Source organism: Lynx canadensis, chromosome F1 (assembly GCF_007474595.2).
Source record: "Lynx canadensis isolate LIC74 chromosome F1, mLynCan4.pri.v2, whole genome shotgun sequence".
NCBI lineage: Eukaryota > Metazoa > Chordata > Mammalia > Carnivora > Felidae > Lynx > Lynx canadensis.
Window position 1 is genome coordinate 17,373,526 of NC_044319.2, and position 21,563 is coordinate 17,395,088.

Here is a 21,563-nt window from a genome sequence, read left to right on the forward strand (position 1 = left end):
GGGAGTGGTCCAGCAGGGCTGATTTCCTCCTGTGCCCACCATGAGGACCTACTGGACCCTGACCAACCTTGACCATCTTGGTTAAGGAAGCCAAACTGAAAGGAGGTTGGGAGGGCAGGAGATTAGTACGGTGTAGCCCTCCCCCTTCCCTGCTGCCCCTTTCCTAATGAATTCTTCAAACTGCATCCAGAGGAGGAGATGGGCAGAGGTGGGCCAGCCCACTAACCAGCTGCATTAATCATGTTCCATCCCTTCAGCCCAGCGAGATAGATGACCCGACAGCAGGCCAAGTGTTCAGGTGCAGTGCTAATAATAAGCTTAATTCAGCACTTTTTGATCTTCACAGGAGCCCCCATCCCAGCGCCTCACCAGTCCTATGAGGAAACGGGTACACCAAAGGCTGGCATGGGGTTCCCAGGGGCTTTGGGTTAGAGAATTGGGCTAGCATCAGCACTCCTTTTGCAGTTGGGAAGTCTCAGGCTGGGAAAGGTCACCCAAGACCACAGGAGGAAAGCAGGGCACAGTGAAAAAAACACTATTTCGTGCCGATGCTATCTGGCTGCCCAGAGAGGAGAGGGAGTAAGAGACAGACCGGCTGACTCCACTGTGCTCCAGTTTTTCAAGAACCTACACTTATGCCATTCCCTCCCCTTCTCTCCCTTTACACCCCATTTGTCCTTTGAGAACCAGCCTATTTTGTGTACAACTGATGGACTGACTGTTTGGGGGGGGGCATTCAAAAGCGGTTCCAGTGCAACTCCCATGTATGTGTCACGGCCCCCTGAGTCCCCGATGCCCTTATTCTGTCACCCTATGCTGTGAGCCAACCAGGGTGACACGACCACTATGACTCAAATCATACCTATAAGTGCCTGAGGGAGGGGTGGCCAGAGATGCACAAAATGTGGCTTTTGCCCCCAAGGAGTTTACAGCCCCCAGGGGAGGAGAAACCATACACATATGAAACACCCAGAGAGAAGATCTTGACAAGGTATAACTAATGGGTTGGCTTGGATTTCATCTTTTTTTTTTTTTTCCTCCAGTGTACCAAATGGAGGAAGTATAGGCAAAGGGTCAAATGACAAAATGGTAGGCAACAGAGGGAGGGTGGATAATAGCTCATTCTCAGATTGGGCAGTCAGACCTCACATCATAAAGAATTGTCTGTACATAAATAGTAAATCCAACAAAAACCATAAGCTTTAGAGTCAGATAGACATTACCCTGAATCCTGGTTCCTCTATTTATGAGCTGTCTGGCCCCAAGAAAGCTGTTTAACCTCTCTGAATTTCAATTTTCTTAGTTGCAAAATGACCTTGATAATATCTGTCTCATTGTTGGGAGACTGATATGATTCAAGGAGGTCAAGTGTGTAGTGCTGTTCCTTGGTCAACACTGGCCTTAAAAAAAAACACACAACACTGGTTCATTCATTTACTTTCTCAGTCATTCAACAAATATATAATGAGCATCTGCTGTGTCCCAGACATTGTGCTAGACCTGGCATACATCAAGCGTGAGTGAAAAAGACAGAGTCCTTGTCACCAGGAACATGGCATTTGTGGCCAGGGAAACAGATAAGCAAATGGACAATTATCATTCAGTCTGTTAAGTGCAAGGATGAAGGAAGCACAGGTTGTGCCATGGCAGACCAAGACCTCTTAACATTTCCTTTCCCATCTCCTTAGTCACTTGCATTATTTTTTTTTCCTTTCCTTCTTTTAAGATTATCTGGCCAACTGATTTGTTTTTTCCTTTTGCTGATAAATCTTTAGTGCTCTAAGGAATGGCTGGTCACTTCATCTGCCCAACCAGCAAGCATGACAGCCTTTCTCATCTTTCAGAGTTTCTTTCCTCCTGCCTGGTTGTCCTCACAATTCTTCAAAAGCAGGCTTAACCCCTGATTTTTCTCTGCTCTTTGGCCCAGCCATTGATCAGGGGGTTGGCAGGAGAGATTCGGTGTTGGGAAGGGTTAGGTGAAGTCCTGGATGGAAAAATCCCTGATATGGAGCTGAGGGAAAGAAGAAGCAAAGGCACATTGTGCGCACTTTGCTTCATCCACCCTTTCGTTCTTAAACAGACAATCATTTATTTGATATGGGCTAAGATTTATGTCATGACTTACGGGACTGGAGATTTGGGGGCAATAAAAATTTGTCAGACTATTCAGACCTGTCATCTTCTGAGTGCCTTCTTCAGGCGCCAAGGTTTCCTTAACTACCCAGATAAGTCTTCCAGATGACTGTCAGATTCTCTGTCAAGGGGATCAGTCTGTTTTCTACAGGGCTGCTCTATGGGCCAGCAGGGCCCTCAAGGATGGATGCTGGGCTTGAAAGAAGCCAGCCTCTGGCAGAGAGTGATGTACCCGCAATGAACAACATGGCCTGCTGTGTAGGCACATGCTTCTCTGAGCTCTCAGCACTGTGGTCCTCGCAAGGAAGTGAGAGGGTGAGATGCAATTGAAAGAGTCCTGGACTTGAGTTTAAGAACCCAAAATTGTAATTCTGTCACAAATTAGTTTATGTAACTCTGGGAAAATATATTAATCAGTCTGTGCCTCAGCTTCCTCACCTGTAAACTGAGAAGGGACTCCTAGTTTCCCTAGGAATGGCTACAAGCTGACAGAGTTCCTGCACTTGATTTACGGATGCGTCATGGGCTCTTGTTCACAGAGGCACTGTTGATGCTCTGCCCAGGCCCCATCCCTCCCTGAGCTTCTGTGAGCCTCTACTTCTCCATGCTTAGTTCTCTTCCAAGGACAGCCCACGGGCCACCTGGGCTGCCTGGGAGGTTATCTTCCACCACCTCTTCTCCCCCTGGCCCTTAGCCAACGCCTGATGCGTGCAGGAGCCCAAAAGCAACGTTGTCTCAAGCCTGAACAAACTCTTGCGATGCCTGCCCTCCAGAGTTCCCCTGAAGACTCAGGCTGAGACGGACTTCGCCTGAAATATCTCCTTGCTTGGCTTCCTCCCCCTCCCTGGCCTGCTCCCTCCCTCTAATACTACATTCTCCTGGGCCACTTTCACACGCATCCTCATTCTGGGGTCTGCCTCTGGGATCCCAAATCTGAAAAGTTGGTAGAGTTCATTCTACGAATAAAATATCCACCTATCATTTTTTTTCTTTCTGTTACTTCCTTTCTATATTTCCAGTATTTCTGGCCTCTGTGTAAACTGTGCTTTGGCCAATGGTAGAGGATTGTTGAGACTGAGTAGCCTTGAGATTGTAGGTGAAATACCAAACTGGCAAATGGCTCGAGAGAGAAAGAGATTTCAGGTAAGATGGAGAATATGGAGACTATCTCCTTTAATTCCTAAAAGCCTAGAAGGACTAGGTTTTTACTAAGCGCTTATGCAACCCAGTAGTCAACACTCAGACATGTGATTACAACATACATGGAAGTCTAATGGGTTGGTTCTTGGAAAAGGTAGGTGGGAAACACTCTTCCCAATTCTGAGCAACTATAGAACTTAATGGTCCTCTAAGGCACCTCTGCTTTTCCCCACTAGATTGTACTTGTTGTGGATACATCTTATCTTCCAGACTGAATGTCCCTGATGGACAGAATTCTTATTTGACGAGTCACCAAGTACCTAGACCCCCAAGCACAATGTTTAATTGTCAGAACTCAATAAACATTGTTTGAAAGAATAAAAATGGATGTGAAGAGCAGTATAGTGGTTAGAAGGGTTATCAGCAGTGGAGTTGAGCATATAGGTTCAAATCAAGCTCTGGGCTGACTGGTGTAAGTTATATTAGCCCCTTTCCCCTTTCCCCTCAATTTCCTTATCTGTAAAATTGAGATGACACTAACTACTTTGTGAGGTTTTCCTAAGGCGCATGAGCTATTATCTTTAGAGGAATTATGAAAGTTTCAAACACACTACAGCCAACGAACTAACACTTGCTGCTGCCGAGCCCGGTTGGTTCTGTAGTCTGAGAAAGGACAGCAGAGCCTGAAGACCTTGTGCCTTACTCAGTGATCCAAGGAGACTTGCTGACCCCACATGGTTTCCTTCCATAACAGCCCATCCTGGAAGCACTACAAGGCTTAGAGGCCTTTGTTGTTTTTACTTTCGAGAAATCTTCTGTCGTCATATTATTCTCTAACAAGTGGATCTAATCAAGAAACTTTCTGATAGCACACACTGCTGTGGAAATGTAATATATGGTAACGGTGGTGCTAGAAATCAATGGGGTGAAGACAGATTGCTTACAAGATGGCATCAACTTCATAAACCTGTTTTGCTTACCCATTTGCTGCAGATATCTTTCTGGAGAAAAACACAATGAGATTCCTTTAAATGAGCATCAACACAAAGTAGAGTTTGCAGATTAAAGGACCAAATACAATTATTAGGAAAAGGTTGATGGAAGAAAATGTAAGAGAGTTGCTTTGTGATCTTGGAGTAAAGAAAGAACATCCTAAACAAAAATTTTAAAAACATAAGGCATAAGGCAGAGAAAAAAAGTTGAATCTGATTGAAAATTAAGGATTTATGAACAATATGGATAAAATTGACAGTTGATATTGGGAGGAAATATTTGTAATGTCTGAAATTGACAAAGGACTGATGTATAAAATGTATAAGGACCTCCTGCAAATCAATGCAAAAATACAGAAAATCTATCAGAGAAATGGGCAAGGGATGAGAATAGGAAATAAAAAAGACTAAACCCCAAAGCATAATAAGCATAAGAGCTGTTCAAACACATTAGTAATCAGAAATGTGCAAAGTAAAATAATGAGACACCACTTTAAACTGGGGGCGTGACAAATTATAAAGCTAGATGACACCAGGCGTTGGCATGGATGTGAGCTATAGAAACCCTCAAGCCCAGCAGGTGGGAGCATAGTTTGGTGTAGCCATTCTAGAGAACAATCCTCAGTCAAATGGAGCGCACACAACCCAGGACCCAGCCAATCTGCTCTGGGAATACATTTGGAAGAACTCTCTTGGAGGTCCACAAAGAGGCACGTGCTAGACCCCTCCTCACAGCACTGTTTGCTGGGCAGTGTGGTGGGGATTCTCTGAGATTCTATCCTGAGGAATGGATATGCCACACATAGAACATGTACACCATGGAACACTTTGCAGCTAGAGGAAGCTGTAGCCTAAATGTACATACAGTAACCCAGATGGAGCTTCCAAGCACAGCATGAAGTAGAGAAAGTAAAAACTTGAGTTAAATTGATTACTCAACTCAACTTACATAAATATAAAATGTGGATTGACAATACACGTAGTTTGCAAGAACATATGCACACATCAAACACGTTAGAGTCATTGCCTATGGAGGTAAGAGAATGAGTGGGGAATGAAGATCAATGAAGATCAATGAAGATTCCCTACTGGGAATGGGGTCCGTGTTATCTGTCTTTGTCTGGTACCTGCTGAGGTTGAGGTGATTTTGGTCTTTGGTTGAAGACACTTGACGGTTTTAGAAAATGGCAGCTGGACTTGGTAGTGGTGTCATCTGAGGTGTCATCCTCAGCAATACCTTGCAGATATCCCCACACTCTTGGGACTTGGCTTTTACTTTGCAGGCATAGGGACAATTTCTGTCATTAGCCAGGTGACACTGGGCCCACTTGTGTTAACTGAGATGCTTGTGAGGCAGAGGTAAATGTCAGAAGGCCAGCTGATTAAGTTACAATGAGAAGTAATTGTCATACAAGCAGAGCATTAAATGCTCCATGATTAGCGCATTGTCTCCCTGTAGTCAAACTACAAGAGAAGCCAAATCATAATCAGAAGTTTTCTTTGATGGAGACAGAGATAAAACCAACCGAACTTAAATGATGTTATAAAAAGTCAGTCAACGGACAGAGCTTGAGGGATTGTCACGTGCCGGAGATAGTCTTGCTAATGAGAACATGATACCAGGATCATATACCTATGGAAATTTGGATACATATGTAACACCTAATCAAATGCACTCAAGTCAAAAGTACTCTGAAGATTGGGAACATAAACAAAAGCTTGATTCCAGACAAATAACATAACCAACCACCTTAGGAGAAACATCGCTGAGAACAAAACCCCCCTTGGTTTCTGCAGACAGGGGATAAATGTAAAGAAGGCTTCTTACACCTGTCAGTGCTGAGTTTTACTTAAGCCCTGGATCCCAGAAAACAGGGAAGGTAAGAAACATCCCATCCTTTTCTCTTTTGGGAAAGATCCACCCTTCTTCAGATAACCTAGGTAAGACTCACGGATGCCCCCCTTGTTTACCTATGTCAGGGCTAGACACAGATCCTCTCAATTCCCATTCTCTGCCATAAATGATTAGCTGAACCATTTCTCCCCACTGATCAATTGGAAAAAAAGTGCTAGTTATCAAACTTTGGTTAAGCTTCTCTCTCTCCCCCACATCCCCGAACTTTGGTCAGCATTCACCTCCACGACATCCCCTCCTGATAATAAGCTGGCCTTGGGGTCATCCCCTGCTCTACTGCCCTATCATGCCACCCTTCCAGCCAATGTCCCCAGCCCTGGCTCTTTCTAGCCTGGTTTTCTCCTTCCTATAAAAGAATACCCCTTTGACTCCTTGGGATGCTTGCAGATCTGTTACAGGGTCTCCGTATTGCAGTAGCTCCTTTCTCCATTCTTGAAATAATCCTTTTTAGCAGTCTCTCTTCACCAACTTGGGGTTTTTAAAATTTGATACACCTCAGAGACCTTCCCCTCCAGCACTCCTGGAGGAGATATGCCCATCTCGACTCTTTGTAAGTATGTCAGGAAAGGAGAGAGGGAGGAAGGACAGGGGTCCTGAGAGCTTGCTATGTGCTAGGTGCCTCAGTGGCATTTTCCCTTCCTGTGGGAATATTCCATCACTTCATCACCAAGGCTGCCTGATGTTCCCAGTTGGCCTGGAAACCCAGATGCTCTTGCCCAGCTTCTACTTTAAAGGTCACCCTTTGATGTTTCTGTTGAAATCCCCTCCTCCTTGCCCTTTGCATGGTTCTTTACTGATGCATTTATTTATTTAAATTTAAAAAGTTGCAGACTGACTTAACCTGGCCCATCGTTTGGGAAGAAAGTGGCATCGCTTTTGATCCCCCGAGGCTTGTGGTCACCTGGGGATTGTTCTTCATTTCATCATGTTGGTGTGGAGTGATGTCCACCCAAGTCCCTTGTATAAGGTATATTTTTTGCTCATCAAACATCTATCCTGGTCTCCATTCCCTTCCCTTCTATTCTTGACCTCCTTTACTTCCTCCTTATGTTGACCCATTAACAAATGAATTAATTGGTTCACTACACTGCCTGTGTTTCAAGGGTTGTTCTAGGTACTAGAAACACATAGACACCCTGTCCCTGCCACTGAGTAGCTCCCAGACAGCAGTGGAGACAGACATACAAAGTAATATAGTACAACACGATTAATCCTGTAATAGAGATATGAAAAAAATCACAGTGCTGTAGATTGAGTTTAAATCAACGTGTGTTGGGGAAACAACGACAAAGAGCAGACAAGCAGCAATTGAAAATGTTTCATGTTTTATATCTAATACCCAACCTTCCTCAGGGCCCTTAGATAATTCCTTCCTTAGAGGTCACAGACTAGATAATATAGTTCTTCCTCTGTTAGGCACCAGCTACAGAGTCTTTCATAGGAAGGAGCTTGAGAAAACCACTGAATCTTGATTTTGGAGAAGCAGCCTCCATGTTGGGTTTTTGGGGAAGGGGGAGACAGAGAGAGCTCTGGCTTCGATTTCCTTGTCATCCATCCTTGTCTTTCCACAGTCCCTGACAGCTCAGAGAAACAGGTTGGTGGGACACACCTTTGGGCCCCACCCCACCTCACCCCACCCCCTGGTTTCTCCTACACTGCCTTAGACTAAAGGGTGCTCCAGCAAGGGTGGTCCTAAAGCTCTAGATGACCCTGTGGTTTTGCTCAGGAGACCTGAGGCCCTTTATTACAGGGCTCCCTGTCTTGCATATTTGGCAATATTTATAGGAACTTCACTCAGTTGCGGAGGAAATTTGGATTGTGGGCAATGGCCTTCTCTTTCAAAAATGCTCTGCAGGGATAGGCACCAATCAATGGGTCAGGCCTCTGCTATTTTATTCGAAGGTTGGGCCCACAGGCAGTGCTAAACACTGGGATTTTCCATTCCCCTGAGCACTCCACTGCTGGCATTAATAGATTTTTTTTCAATTAGGAAAAAAAAAAAAGCCCACCTTTCTTAACACATAAAATAATGCAACTGTTTTACAAATGAATTAAGGACCTTCTAACCTTGACAAATGTACCCTTAATCTTTCTGTGATGTCTTTAAAATCCCAAACCACTTATGAGATGAGACAAAGGCTAAGAAAGAGAAGAGAATAGATACGGTGGAGAAATGAACTCTTCTTAGTTCTCTAAAGATATGTTGTTTTCTTTCCATTTTTTTTCCATTAATGATCTTCATTTCAACATTTACTCAACAAATATACAAATGTTTCTTATGTGCCTGGCGCTGTGCTATGTGCTGGGGCATGAACATGACCCTTCCCTCAAGCTGTGTATAGTCAAGAGGGACTGAGAATTTACAGATCCAACACAGTGACTGCCACTTTGGAAGTCTTTAAAAATATTTGATAAGCGAATGATTAATCAGTAATTTGTGACTGGAGGTATTCAGTTCAGATACCTAGAGCTGTATGTTTCTTTATGGGAATTGGAAACCAGTGAAAGGGTTACCAGGAAAGACTTTGCAAGGATCTCCTCTGGGTATTGTTTAAGTGGAACTATCTTTCTAGAACAGTGCTCCATACAAAGGTATGACCCCTCCAAATTCCTGTGATCCTGTCCAGACCTCTGAATCTCTGTAGGCATGTTCCATTTTGCTGCCAGCATTTAAATCCTTCACATAGCATTTCCTGGGTCCAGTAGTAAAAGCCAACTGCCAAATTTGGGGGGAATTTTGTGAGCCAGTTGACATCATATTGATAGCTTGAAATTGACCATGGTGGGAACACTTACACCACAGCAACTGGCAAATCCTTCAAGTCAGCACACATATCGCCTCCCACAAACCCTGCCCCGGAGCCAGTCCACCAGCATACTCTGCCTGTCCTCCGCATACCTCAGTCATGCAGCTGATCTCATTGTCACCACTGGACCCATCCTGGGTGGCCTGACTGCTTGTCTGTCCTCTGGGGCTGGAGGTCCTGTTTCTCTGCCCTGTTGTCTGCCTTGTTGTCATGAGTGTGTTGTTACCCCAGTCCCATTACCAGCTCCTGGCCAGGTGGCTCTCTCACCTCTACTTAGGGACTTTGAGTCAGGCCAGTGCCCCTCCCTTCCTGGAAAAACATTGCTATCAAAGTCAAGAGAGACTGGACCAAAATTTGGCATCTTGCATACTCTGTCTATATCCAGTCTTTATTAAATGCCTACTATAAATATAGACATGACTGTCTTTGCCCAATTTAAATTCCCACTACCTCCATCAGAGAGATTTTATGGTATGATAAGAAAGCACGTGCCCTGGGGAAACATGAGCCCAGTCAAACCCTAGCCCTGTCACTTACTAGTTTTGTAGTCTTGGGCAAGTTACTTAACCTTTCCAAGCCTCACCTTGTGTGACTACTGTTATCATTAGAGATGATGTATATAGCAAGCACTCAGTAAGTGTTAGCTACTATCTCTCACATACATGTTCATTTCTTAATTTGTCTCTAAGAACTGAATATACTGTACCAAAATCCCTTGTTGTCAAGTGGTATGGTAGGGAGGGGAGGGGACTGTGGGGAAAAGGACGTGATGCCCCAGTGTGGTGGGGGCGAGCCCTGGAGGACAGCAAAGCCAAGGTGATGTTGAAATTAGGTAGAGTGAGCCAGATGCCCTGGCCAAAGGAAACCGATGTTGTCTCCCTTCCTCTCCCAGCCATGTTTTCCTTCTCGCCATCTCGGCAGAGGTTGTGATTTCTTGCTACCTCCTGGGAATCTTGTGTTTCTTTATTGCTTTCTTTCTCAATTAGTTCTTCCCACTTTTCCAGGAATTTATCATCATCATCATCATCATCATCACCAGTTGGTTTAAAAACTTGGGACATTGGGGGCGCCTGGGTGGCTGAGCATCCCACTTCAGCTCGGGCCATGATCTCACGGCTCGTGAGTTCAAGCCCTGCATGTGGCTGTCTGCTGTCAACACAGAGCCTGCTTGGGAACCTCTGTCCCCCAATTTCTCTGCCCCTCCCCCGTTCATGCTCACTCTCTCAAAAATAAATAAATATTTAAAAAATAAAAAAATAGACTAAAATAAAAAGTTGGAACACATAGACATTCTCCCAACATTCTTCTTCCCCTAGAGCCTGAATCCTGACTCTTTCTAGCACATACTATGGTCACTGCCTCAGGCAAGGACTTGGGGCAGCTGCCTTGGTAACCATATGTCTTCCAGGCCTCCCCCCTGCCAGGTCCCTGTCTAAATACCCCTCCTCGGTATTTTCTGACTCTTAGAAGGGAGACATTGTCACGGGTGTTCCTCAGGATAAATCCTGCCCTACCCTGCCTGCATCCAGACTTGCGTGGGCACACACAGATACTCAGCACTCAGGTTATGTGGTGTACACGGGACAAGGGGGCCACGGGGAAAATTACTAAGGGAAAAAGGACCATGAGCTCCCTTCCTCTAGCAGGCAGCCTGGAGTGTAGCTACGGCAGGACCATCTGGACTCATCAGGGGACCCCACCACGCAACCAGGGGCTGGTGAGAAGCCAATGAAAGTGGCCTCCTTCCTGAGGCTGCTGGAGAGGAAGCTGGGCAGGAGGGAAGCGGCTTACTTACATTCGTGGAGATGAAGAAAGGTCAGCAGAGGTGAGTGAGGGCTACAAGTATTGCTAACAGAATTGTGAGCCTTTCATCTTTGGCCGAGGCTGGTGTGACCCAGAGCCTAAATAGAATGCAGTTGACTTGTTTTCAGCTGGTCTGTGCCCTGGTATAAACTCAGGCATATGAGAACTCCAGGCCAGGACAACCTTGTTTTACTGAGTCATGTTGGGCAGTCTCCCGACCTCTCTTGAACTTCAGCATCCTCCTCAGTGAGGAGTTGACCTGAAACTGGTGTATAGAGAGGAACATGAAGATACAGCCAGCCTTCCCAATAAAGATGTGTTTCATGGTACTGAATAGAGATAAGAAACAAATCTGAAACCTTAAACACTCTTATTTACACGCTGTATCATGAACGTAGCATGCACCCTTCAATTGGGCTTCTAAAACACCCCATATTCATGTAGATTTAGATTTTATTCTACATAATAGTAGAAAATCTTACTGGACTCTTTGCTAAAAGGATATTTAATGACTTCCCATGCTCACCACTAGGAGTTTCAAATGCAATGTTGTAATATGAGTTGATATTAAATTTGCTCCCCTAATGTATATCGTATAGGTTGTAGATTCAGGTGACTTTTACAAATGACTTGAAGAATGGCATGTGGGTATGCTCTGCTCCACCACGGGCTCCTGACTTCCTATATGGAGCAGAGAGCCTGCCAGGAGGCATGCCACAGGCCAGCTGGCTCCCACACCCGTTATCTCTCCCTATGCACCCTGAAAGGTATTTCTGGACTCTAAGGGTTCTGCTCAGACGTGTCCTCCGAGAAGGGCAGTTTTATCAGGTCACTTTGTCCTTCACTCTCACTGTGCCCTTGTGTTTACCGCCAAAGCATTCCTCCTCCTGAGATGTACTGCAGCACTGAGGGACACCAATGTCTCCTTGAGAAAGTGGCATTGTCCCTTATCCCTCCCCAGGTGTCCATGCCTTCTAGATGCTGGCAGGTGATGCCAGGTGTGCTGTGGGGTCTAGGCCACCACTCTGAATCAGATCTTGGAGGGCTTGGGGTCGTGGGGTGACTGGATTCTCCCTACCGTAGGATGGTGAACAAAGAAACACAGTGCCTTCTCTCAGAAACCAAATAAGTGGTGTTCAGAGCCAAGGCAACCAAGAGGTTCAGCAAAGAGTCAAGGAGGGGTGTGGTCTGCGGTGGCTCCAGCTGGGCTCCAGCTGCCATGCCTCCATCCTTTCTGGGCATTTGGCATGTCAGGACATTACACAAAGCAAGTTTCATTTATATGGTATGAGGAGCATGGGAAATAAGACAGCGCTGAGAACTGGGAAAGCTGGAATCTAGCCCCGGCTTTGTCACCAACTCCCTGTATGAGCGCAGAAGCACTTTGTCTCAAGTTTCCTGCACTGTGAAATGAGAGGCTGAAAAAGATGACTTCCCAGATGCCTTCCAGCTTCAACCATCTATAATTCTGGCGTGCTTCTCAGCAGCCGCCATTAACAAAAATGTGTAGTACTGGCAATGTCTATCTATTCTTCCCACCGCCCCCAAAAGAATTCATTCTCTTCCTCCACCCTCCCTCCCTCCTCCTTCCTTCCTCCCCTTCTTCTACTCTTCCCTTCTTCCATCTTTCTTTCTTTCTTTCTTTCTTTCTTTCTTTCTTTCTTTCACTCCTTCCTTCCATCAAATCTGTGGGCAGATTCTGAAGATGGACAGGTCCATTTGGAGCCCCTGACCGGGATCATCACCATGCTGTCTCATCTGCTGAGAGTTTTCCAACATAGGAACACCTTTGATGATCGGCAAACAAAACCATCTCTACTTCAGAATCTTCCTGCTGTCCCCTCCCCGTGAAGATTTGCCTGATTGGGTGTGGAGCACTTACACTGAGGACTTGACCTGAGTCAGGTGTGAGTGCCTGGGTTCTTCTGTTAATGTGTCAGTGTTCCCAGACAGTGCTGCTGTCTCCACGAGTGCTGGCTCCCACCAGGGACCCTGTGTTCATTCTGCTCTACCTCCTGTCATGGACCACAGCTGCTCCACCAGTCAGGATGGCCTAGAGCCTTCTACTCATGGTGCGGTGTTGGGACTAGTAGTGTCAGCATCACCACGGAGCTCCCAGACCTACTGAATCAGAATCTGAGATCCCCAGGAGATTTACATGCACATTCAAGTCTGAGAACTGGCTGGGGGCCTCGAGATCCTGTCACTGTCAAAGGGTGTTCCTCACCCTATAAATAATAGCAACAATTAACTACCCAATGTTTTTATTTCACAGAGCTTTTTCACAAATATGATCTTTTTCAATCTTTACTTTTGCAAAGTAGTTTTTACTTATTTTACCCATTTTTAGATTAGGAAGGTGTAGTGCTTAGCAAAGACGACACAACCATAAAAAGAAGAGTTAGAACCTGAACTCGAGACCCTGTACTCCAAACCTCCATGTCCTGCGCTGTGCCTACTAGCACACAGGTACCTACGTCTGCCCCAAAATCGCTCTTGTGCCTTAACGAGGAGGGTAGTTCAAGCTCAAGCGATGTTACTTATGATGATTATTGGGGCAAGCTCCCTGTGGTCACCCAATTTGTATGTTTGCATTCCTTGTCTTAGGCTGCTGGTCTGCTCTATGGAAATAGATCTCAGACCCTGTTTGTGTGTTTTTATTGCCCACTAATCAGAAGTGAGTTGCAATTAGACTGGAGTTAGAAAGTAATGGTGTAGTAGTTACCATGTAGTTAAGCAGTAATGGCAGGCGATTACATGTCTGGCCTTGAGATTGAAAGTGATATCATTGGAGCCCACCTCCTCTTCAAAGAAACAGTGAATACACACACGGTGTCACTGCAGACGCTACGAATCAACCAGGCAGGCCTGGTTCTTTTCCCCTCTCCCCCTTGTTTTTACTACGGTTCTGGGACTCAACTGGATGCCAACTGGATGCGTATTGGCAGCCGCTTAGCTGCTTTTGTTCCATGCCATTAAACTGTAGCTCTGTTTCACGAGGGGAATCTCCATCCCAGCTGGCTAAGAGGAAACCATTTGTTCGCTTTTGCCCACCCTGCTGGCAGATGCCCTTCTCAAGCCTGGGAGCACTGCCTCCAGAGAAACTTCTCACAAAGCCATAGGGTCATTGCTTACAGCAGGAAGTGAGAATCTCCAACATGGCTGGCCTGAATATACCTGCTTTGTAGTCTACCGAGGAGCCCAAACCTGCTTGTCACCTCCAGGAACATATTGCTGGGGGAGCAGCTGACCTGGGTGCAAGGACTATTTGGAGCTCCACTTTGGGCAATGCGATTCATCAAGCACTGCCCTCGCCTTCTGCCCAGGAGTGCCCGGCGCACAAGCTGTGATTCATCTTAGAGGCTGAGGATTCCATCGGGCACTGACGTGCCTCTTCGGCTTTCCATCTGGCTGTTCATTAGTGCACAGCTGTGCCTCGCCGGCCTCATGGCCCAGCTGGGGAAGGCTGGAAGGTCAGCCTTCTGCAAAAAGAGAACAAGTGGCTTCCATGAAAAGAGGATCCTGCCACACTGGGATGGTGGGAGTGTCTCTTAGTGACCAAGGACCTTTTCCCTTCAGTCCCCTCCTCCACAGTGGTCTACTCCACCTCCCTCCTGGGCCATCTCTGGCTGTTTGGCTTCCTAACAGAAGACAAGCACAATACTCAACCCAAAGAGCATCCCGAAAGCAGCCGCCATTCTTGAGCCCAGTGTCCGTTGCTGCCCAAAGGGCCAAAGGGAGCATCTAGAGCCTCTGCCAGCTTGTAGCAGCCAAAACTTGGTGCAGAGTCAAAGCCCGGGACTGGCCCCTCCAGGACTCTCCCCAGAGCAGCAAGTACGTCATCCTGCCATTTCACTGCAAGACCACTTTACCTTCAGGGGGCCAGAAAAGTCACATGGGCAACTGACCTGACGTATTGGACAGAAGAGAGCTAAGTGGGCTCAGTGAGTCCAGCAGTCTCTCGTGTGTTAGCCTGGCTGGGGTGAAAACGAGTATCCGCTACAGCTAGCTTCGGACCTAAGAAGGGAGTAGCCTAATTAATGCTAGCCATGAAAGCACAGCATTCAGAACTTGAATAGTCTAAGAAAATTCTCCAATCCAAACCACCATCTTCCGGATGAGGAAGTCAGGCTCTGGTCACATTGTGAGACTTGCTCTCAAGACCCAACACTGGCTAGGGCTGAACCAGTAGCTGGGTTTATGGTGCTCAGGGAACTGGTGATAATCAAATGCATGGTCCTGCTCCTCTCTTTGAGAAAAAACAGTGCAAACACACATGTTTTGTGTCGGGGTGGAAACTACAGTGGCTTCGGTTTAAGAAAACGTTCATTCCGATGCATCACTTCCCTAGCAGCTCAGTCTTTTGTGTAAATCACTGGACTGAGATTTACCCATCTATAAAATGGGACTAATAAAAGCCACCTCACCAATTAAATGAAGAAGGGGAATTAAATGGAAAGTAAAGTGCTGTATAATTGTTACAATGGGCAATTTCACATAGACGGAGTCATTTTTGCTGATAACTGTCTCTTTGGCTGTACGGGAAGCAAAGTCCAAAAAGTGATTTCAAGGGCCCAGAGGTAGTTTCTGGCACAGAACCCTCTCCCCCTAGTTTAGAAGAGAGTAATAAGTAATGTGAGCAAATTGCTCAGTGAGCACAGAGCAATGAGTGTGGACTGCCAGCTAGGGCTCCTCTCAGCTTTATCACCAGCCCGTTAGAGAGCCGCTGCTGGGTGTGGGCGTGGCTGCCCCAAGTCTGATAGAATAGAGACAGGCAGAGGGGACTGGACAGAGGATACATAACACCCAGGCTTGACCCAGCAACCTCACACTGCCCTGCCCTGCCCTGCCCTGTCCCGCCTCGCCCCTGCCACCTGGCTCTCATCACTGCTGCCAAGAGGAGCTGAAGAAACTTGTCTGCATTCTGGAGCCTTCCCTATTCCCTTGCCCACCCCTCCAGCAGAGCTGCTAAAGAGCAGAACCACAGCCCAAAGGCTGGCAAGGGAGGGAGAGGGGAGAGGGGCAGAGCAGCTGAATGAAACACACTCACACAGTTGAGCAGAGCAGCGGCGGGTAGGTGGTTCAGAGACTAAGACCCCAGGATGTGCTCACGAAATTGAGTCACACGGGTCACGCTGTGCATGACATTGGCGTCTGATGTCCAGTGCTCGAGCAGTCTGGGCTTAGAGCCCCTCACTGGTGTTGGCAGGTGTGGGGAATGCCGGTTCACGTGAGCCCAGTCTCAAATGAGTTTGCATGAGTTTGCTGAGTTTAAAAAATGGCTTCTAAACTCTAACTCGCTTTGTAAAGGTGAGTTGTCATGTTTAGTCCCATACTGGCCCTCCTGGCAGTTTGGCCCCTAAACCATGGGCGCGTCTCATTTTCCAGCTGCTGTGAGCTGCCTGGATGTCCCAAGTGTCCTGTTGGTTCTAAGTATGAAATGCTATTCCCACCCGCCCCTCTCCCCTCTGCTGTTGCTTTGCCTTGATTCAGGCCTTCATCCTCATGATCCCCAAGAGCTCTGCTTCTCGACTGGCCACTCCATTCTGGCATATGGCAGCAACTCAGTACATACTGTTAACCAAATGACGGACATGATTTACTGTAACAGGCCCCTTGCTCGACTCCCTGTCTACATCTGTCTTCACTCTAGCCTGAATCCTGCTGCCAGATTCATCTTCCTGATTAAAATCTTCTAATGTGTCCTCACTGCCCATTGAATTAAGTCTAAGCCCTCAGTCTGAATTCCCTGCTGGCCATGACACGGCCCCATCTGACCTTTCTGGCTTCCCTTCATGGATCTGAGATCCCCACCAATCTCAGCTCCATACTGCCCTTAAATTCACCCCTGAGGTTTCCAGCTCTGTGCATTTAGGGATCATTTCCTCCCCTGCCCATCGCCCCTACACCCAGATGCATCCATCCAAATTACACACAAACACTTCTGTGCCTTCAGTGTCCTAACCTATTACATGAGTTAATCATAGTCCTACCTCACAGGCTCATTGTTTAAATCATTGGCCCAACATTAGCTACAAAGAATATGCTTGATAAGGTCTTGTTAATATGACTACCTGCTCTTCAAAGTCTTCCTCAAATTTGACCTCATTTAAAACTTTCCTGTTCTCCCCCTCCCTGCCCCCCACCTCATAGCAAGGTCACCTTTCCCTTCTCTAAGCATTTAGAAACTCTCTACATGTGCCAAGCTGTGCTTGTCCTGTCTTTCCTGCTAGATTATAAGCACCTCGGAGGCACAGATTTATACTGCCCAAAAGTTCAGAGTGTGGCCTGGATTGAGTCTGCCCTGGTTCAAATCCCCATTACACTGCTTCTTGGCTGAAACACTTTGAGCAGGGTAGGTATTTAGCCTCTTTAGGCTTGGATTCCTTCTCTGGCAAATAGGGATGATAATGTTGTTCGATCCATGAGGTTGTTAAGAGCCCTGTGTGAGATGATCCACGTAAAGCACTAAGCATAGTGCTTTGTACATAACACGTGTTGGGTAAATGTTAAGTATTTTTGTCATTATACATTTCTGTATCTTATATACCTAGTGTAGAACTTTGAACGTTAAACAAATATTTGGAGGATAAACCAGTCTTAGAAACTTAGGATCAGGAAGGAGCACATGAGGCAGAACGACCTGACGTGCTCTCGCTTTCCTACTGGATACTGCTGTGGGGTAGGGAGTCGGGCACTCGCAGGTATATGGCCCATCTGAGGCAGGTGGCCTCCCCAGCACTCATTCATGCTGAGAAGAACTATGTAAACAGGAATGTGGCTGGGGGGGAGGAGGTAATCAGAGGCCAGATCATTGTTACAGGAAGCTCACACAGGAATCTAAAGGGAGCAGTAGTTCCCGGGGGGGGGGGGGGGGAGCCACCGAGAGCCTCACAGAGAAGAGTACAAAGGAAATGGAGTTCCAAAGACCCTTGTGTTCTACTACACAGCCACGGCATGGTGCCTGTTCCTCAGTCCCAAGGGGAGAGCAGCCTTTGGTTGAGCGTGTCCTGTCTCTTGGCTGTCCCCAGCTTCCTGGGGAAGTGTCAGATGGGTCCGAAGTCAGGGACACCTCTGGTGTCTCATCCTCAGCTCGACCAGGGGTACTGATGTTCTGGCACCCTTTGCAGCTTAAGAGCTCTGGGGAAGAAGAGATCTCTATTTACCTGGGAAAGCTCTCCGGGACCTCCAGTAGCAGCCAGCCTGGCTTCCACTCTTCCCACACCAGCCCTGGCGATCCCTTTTGATATCTTTTTATTTCTTCTCAAATAACCCACAACTACGAAAAACAACAGGGTGATTTTTCTGCCCATTCTGTCCGGAAACCATCAGTCCCAAGTGTCAGGAAAAGGGAATACCTCGGATGCAAGAATTGCATCAGAGCCGGAAGTTTGGGCCCACGAGAGGGAGTATGTAGGGATGTGTACGTGGCCGTGCAGGGGACCCGGGGGGTGACACAGCTCTGGGGCTGGGGTGGGGCACGTGCTCTGGCACTGCCTGGCATTGGTTCTGCCAGCAACATCTGGGGAAAAAAGTTTTCTTGGCCTGTACACCACCCTTTCCTTGGGGACGCGCAGAGGCCTCAGTGCCACCCAGCACCACAGTGTCCTTATTTGAAAAAAAAAAAGCATGAAAACACTCACCATGTAAGAACATGGAGAGGATTAAATACAATTATAACTATGAATAGTCTGAATCTGGCCTAGAACTTGATAGACCTCCAGTAGATAATGGTTGAGACTATAATTACTATCATCACTGCCCACCTGTAAGATCAGTCCTATATTCAGATTAACCTGAGGCTCTCCCAACATTTTTACATGTCCAGATATGTTCTTTGGAAAAACTCAGTTTTTCCTGGTGGAGAGAGCCTGTGGGGACTAAGAAGCCCCTGGCCACGAACTTCACAGCTGCTGGGGGAAATGGCAGGTCTGTAAGGGCCCAAGGAGCCAGCTGCCTCTGTCACTCTAGAGACAACCCATCAGATACATGATGGTCTGAAGCAATAAGGACCACTGGGAGAAATGCCTCTGAGTCTATAGTTTTTGGCTCTCAAACAGTGTCTGAGAATCTCATGGAAAGCACATTAAAAAGGCAATTTCTAGGGTGCCTGGGTGGCTCATTTGGTTAAGCATCTGACTTTGGCTCAGGTTATGATCTTGTGGTTCATGTGTTCAAGCTCCGCATCAGGTTCTGTGCTGACGGCATGGAGCCTGGAGCCTGCTTCGGATTCTATATCTCCCTCTCTCTCTCTCTCTCTGCCCCTCCCGCTCGTTCTCTCTGTCTCTCAATCTCTCTTTAAAATAAATAAACATTAAAAACAAAAAGGCTATTCCCCTGGGAACCTTGGAAGAGGTTCTGACTTCGTAATTCTGGGCAGGGGACTGAAAATACACCCTGCACCAACATGCCAGGTGATTCTAAAAGTGTCTCTGGAGCCCACACTCCAAAATGCCGGCCTGAGCCAACAATGAAAGCATGTTCTCAGGGCTTCTTTCTCCCCAGGGGAGCAGGCACAAGTGTTGTGATTTGGGGCAGCGGGAACGTCTCCCACAGCCTTGTCAGGATCTCTGAAATCTGTGGCTTAGATGTGCCTTTGTTTGAAGGGTACTTGAAAGGGATTAAGGGGAAGAGGTAAAGAGTTAACTGCTAACATTGCAGCTCAGATGAGAAGATGGGGTGTATTTGACTGAGAGCTGCGGTTGGAGCTTGCAGCTGTCATCTGGTAGCTGAAGAGCAGGGCTTGAGGAGGGAGAGGAGCCACAGAGGCAGGATGGAGAGGGCCTGGGGACAAACTTCCTCTCCAGCGCTTTGCTGTTTGGCCCAATGCTGGCCTGGAGGGAGATGGAAAGAGGAACGCACCATCCCCAAGGGAAATGCCAAGCAGGAAAGCAAAGGAACTGCCAATTCATTCAATTTGTCTATCAGATCCCTCTGGGCCCTCGATGGGCTTTCTATGGCCATCAAGGTCAAGTCGTGGAGAATGCTTATCTACAGGACTCTGCAGAAAACAAGAGAAATCTCATTTTCTCTCAAATTTAATTTTATCCTGTACTCTGAGAGTGTGATCCTATCAGGGCTGGAGTGTAATAGCCCAGTTGAAGGGATCAGATTGGATTTCGATAGCACCCCGAGCTCCCACACGGCAGGCACATCAGGGCCCCAGATGTCTGCAGTGCTCAGGGACTCTGAGAGGAGAGGATCTGCCTCTTCTCCATCTCCAGCAACTGATCCCTTGGCTTTAACATATTGTCAGCAGGGCTGAGACACTAAAAAATGTCCTACAGAGGCAGGCTAAGACATTTCTATCACAGGTTCCCAGGGAAATTGGGTTGTTTTAAAGTTTCTCACCACTGGAAATGATGCCAGCCTCCTAGCCCTCATCCCAGGCTTCCAAGAGCAGGCAGGGCCATCGAACCGAGATGGTGCCCTGCAAAGGACAGCTGGAAAGCAGACTATGAACACAAGAAATGCAGAAATATGAGGAAGGGCTGCAGAAACAGAAATGCAGTGAAATGGGCAGTGCATTTTCTTGCTGTAGAGAAACAGAGGTGAGAGAGGGTGGGGACGAGTGGGAGTAGCCTGGCTGTGGCCTCTGCAGCCTTGAGGTGGGGGTCAAGCACAGAGCATCAGAAGGGCGGGAGCTAGGGGGCTCAGGGGCCCCAAGAGCCTGAGGGCCTGAGTGTCAGCACTGAGAGACCAGAGTCAACACCACAGTTAAAAGGCCAAAGCTGAGATTTGGAAGCCACGAATTTTATAGGATAGAAGCAAGAGCCAGATGAGGGCAGAGGCCATCAGTAGTAGGATGAGTGAATAGAAATACATAATAATTCTAGAGAATAGAAGCAACAGTGGTTGAGCACATGGTTCCTCATGTAAATAAGTTATCAGCTCTTTGGGACGAACTTCATCTGAATACTAAGTGCTGGGGAGGGACTTGCTGATACAACCCCTGCCCAGAGGTCATTCCCAGGACTCCGCTACTCAGAGCTCTCCGGGGCCTGGAGCATCATTGCCACGGCTGCTGAATTGCATACCAAACAAAGTCTGGGAACAGGGCCTTTCCTTCAGCTGGACCTTGAGGGGCTCCATGGCTCAAAATATATATATATCTGAAGTGAAAGGTTACCTGGACTCTGAGGACAGGTCTGTAGAGTAGCGAGGTCCCATTCGGCTTGTGGAGAAGAGAGCCTTTTGTTCAGGCATGCCGAAAAGAGAGACCCTTGTCATATCCCTGAAAACTGCAAGTGGGTAAAGTCTTTCAATGGAACCTTTCCTGAAGTCGTAGTCGAATGAAGTGTCTAGCACTAACAGATCAGAAGTTGAAAAAATTATGTTGCTTTTGTTATTTAATAATAATAGCAGCCATCCAAATGGGTGAGGTGTTTACCATGTGGCAGGCTTGGGGTTGGGTACTACATGTAGCCTGTAGCCTGGACCTCATTGCTAGTCCTAGCACAATCCCATAAGGGTTCAAGACGTGACTCCTAGACTTATTCTCTTTTCCTCCCTCTGTCTTTCTCTTACTCTCTCACCTTTTGCAAATAGGAAGGTTTGGCAGATAAGAGGGTTTTGGCTTCTGTTTCATATACACGTCCTCAGGTGTTTAGGGAATCCCTTTCCTACCACGGCATTTAGCTTCCCTGTTAGGCCTCCTTTTAATGAATAAAACACAACCTTTTAGGGCTGTCAGGGCTGTTTCACACCAAATTTACTTGGGCTCCTAACTCCACCTGAGAACCCAGCTGAGCTCTGCTGACAAAACAGAGGTAA

The 21,563-nt window shown here is 47.0% G+C and overlaps 1 protein-coding gene across 2 annotated transcripts in view; it reads right to left on the reverse strand.

Annotated features, from left to right (window-relative positions):
- Positions 1 to 21,563, reverse strand: part of TNR (tenascin R) — a 414,724-nt gene that overhangs the window by 280,663 nt on the left and 112,498 nt on the right. The gene's annotated exons all lie outside the window — the stretch shown is intronic.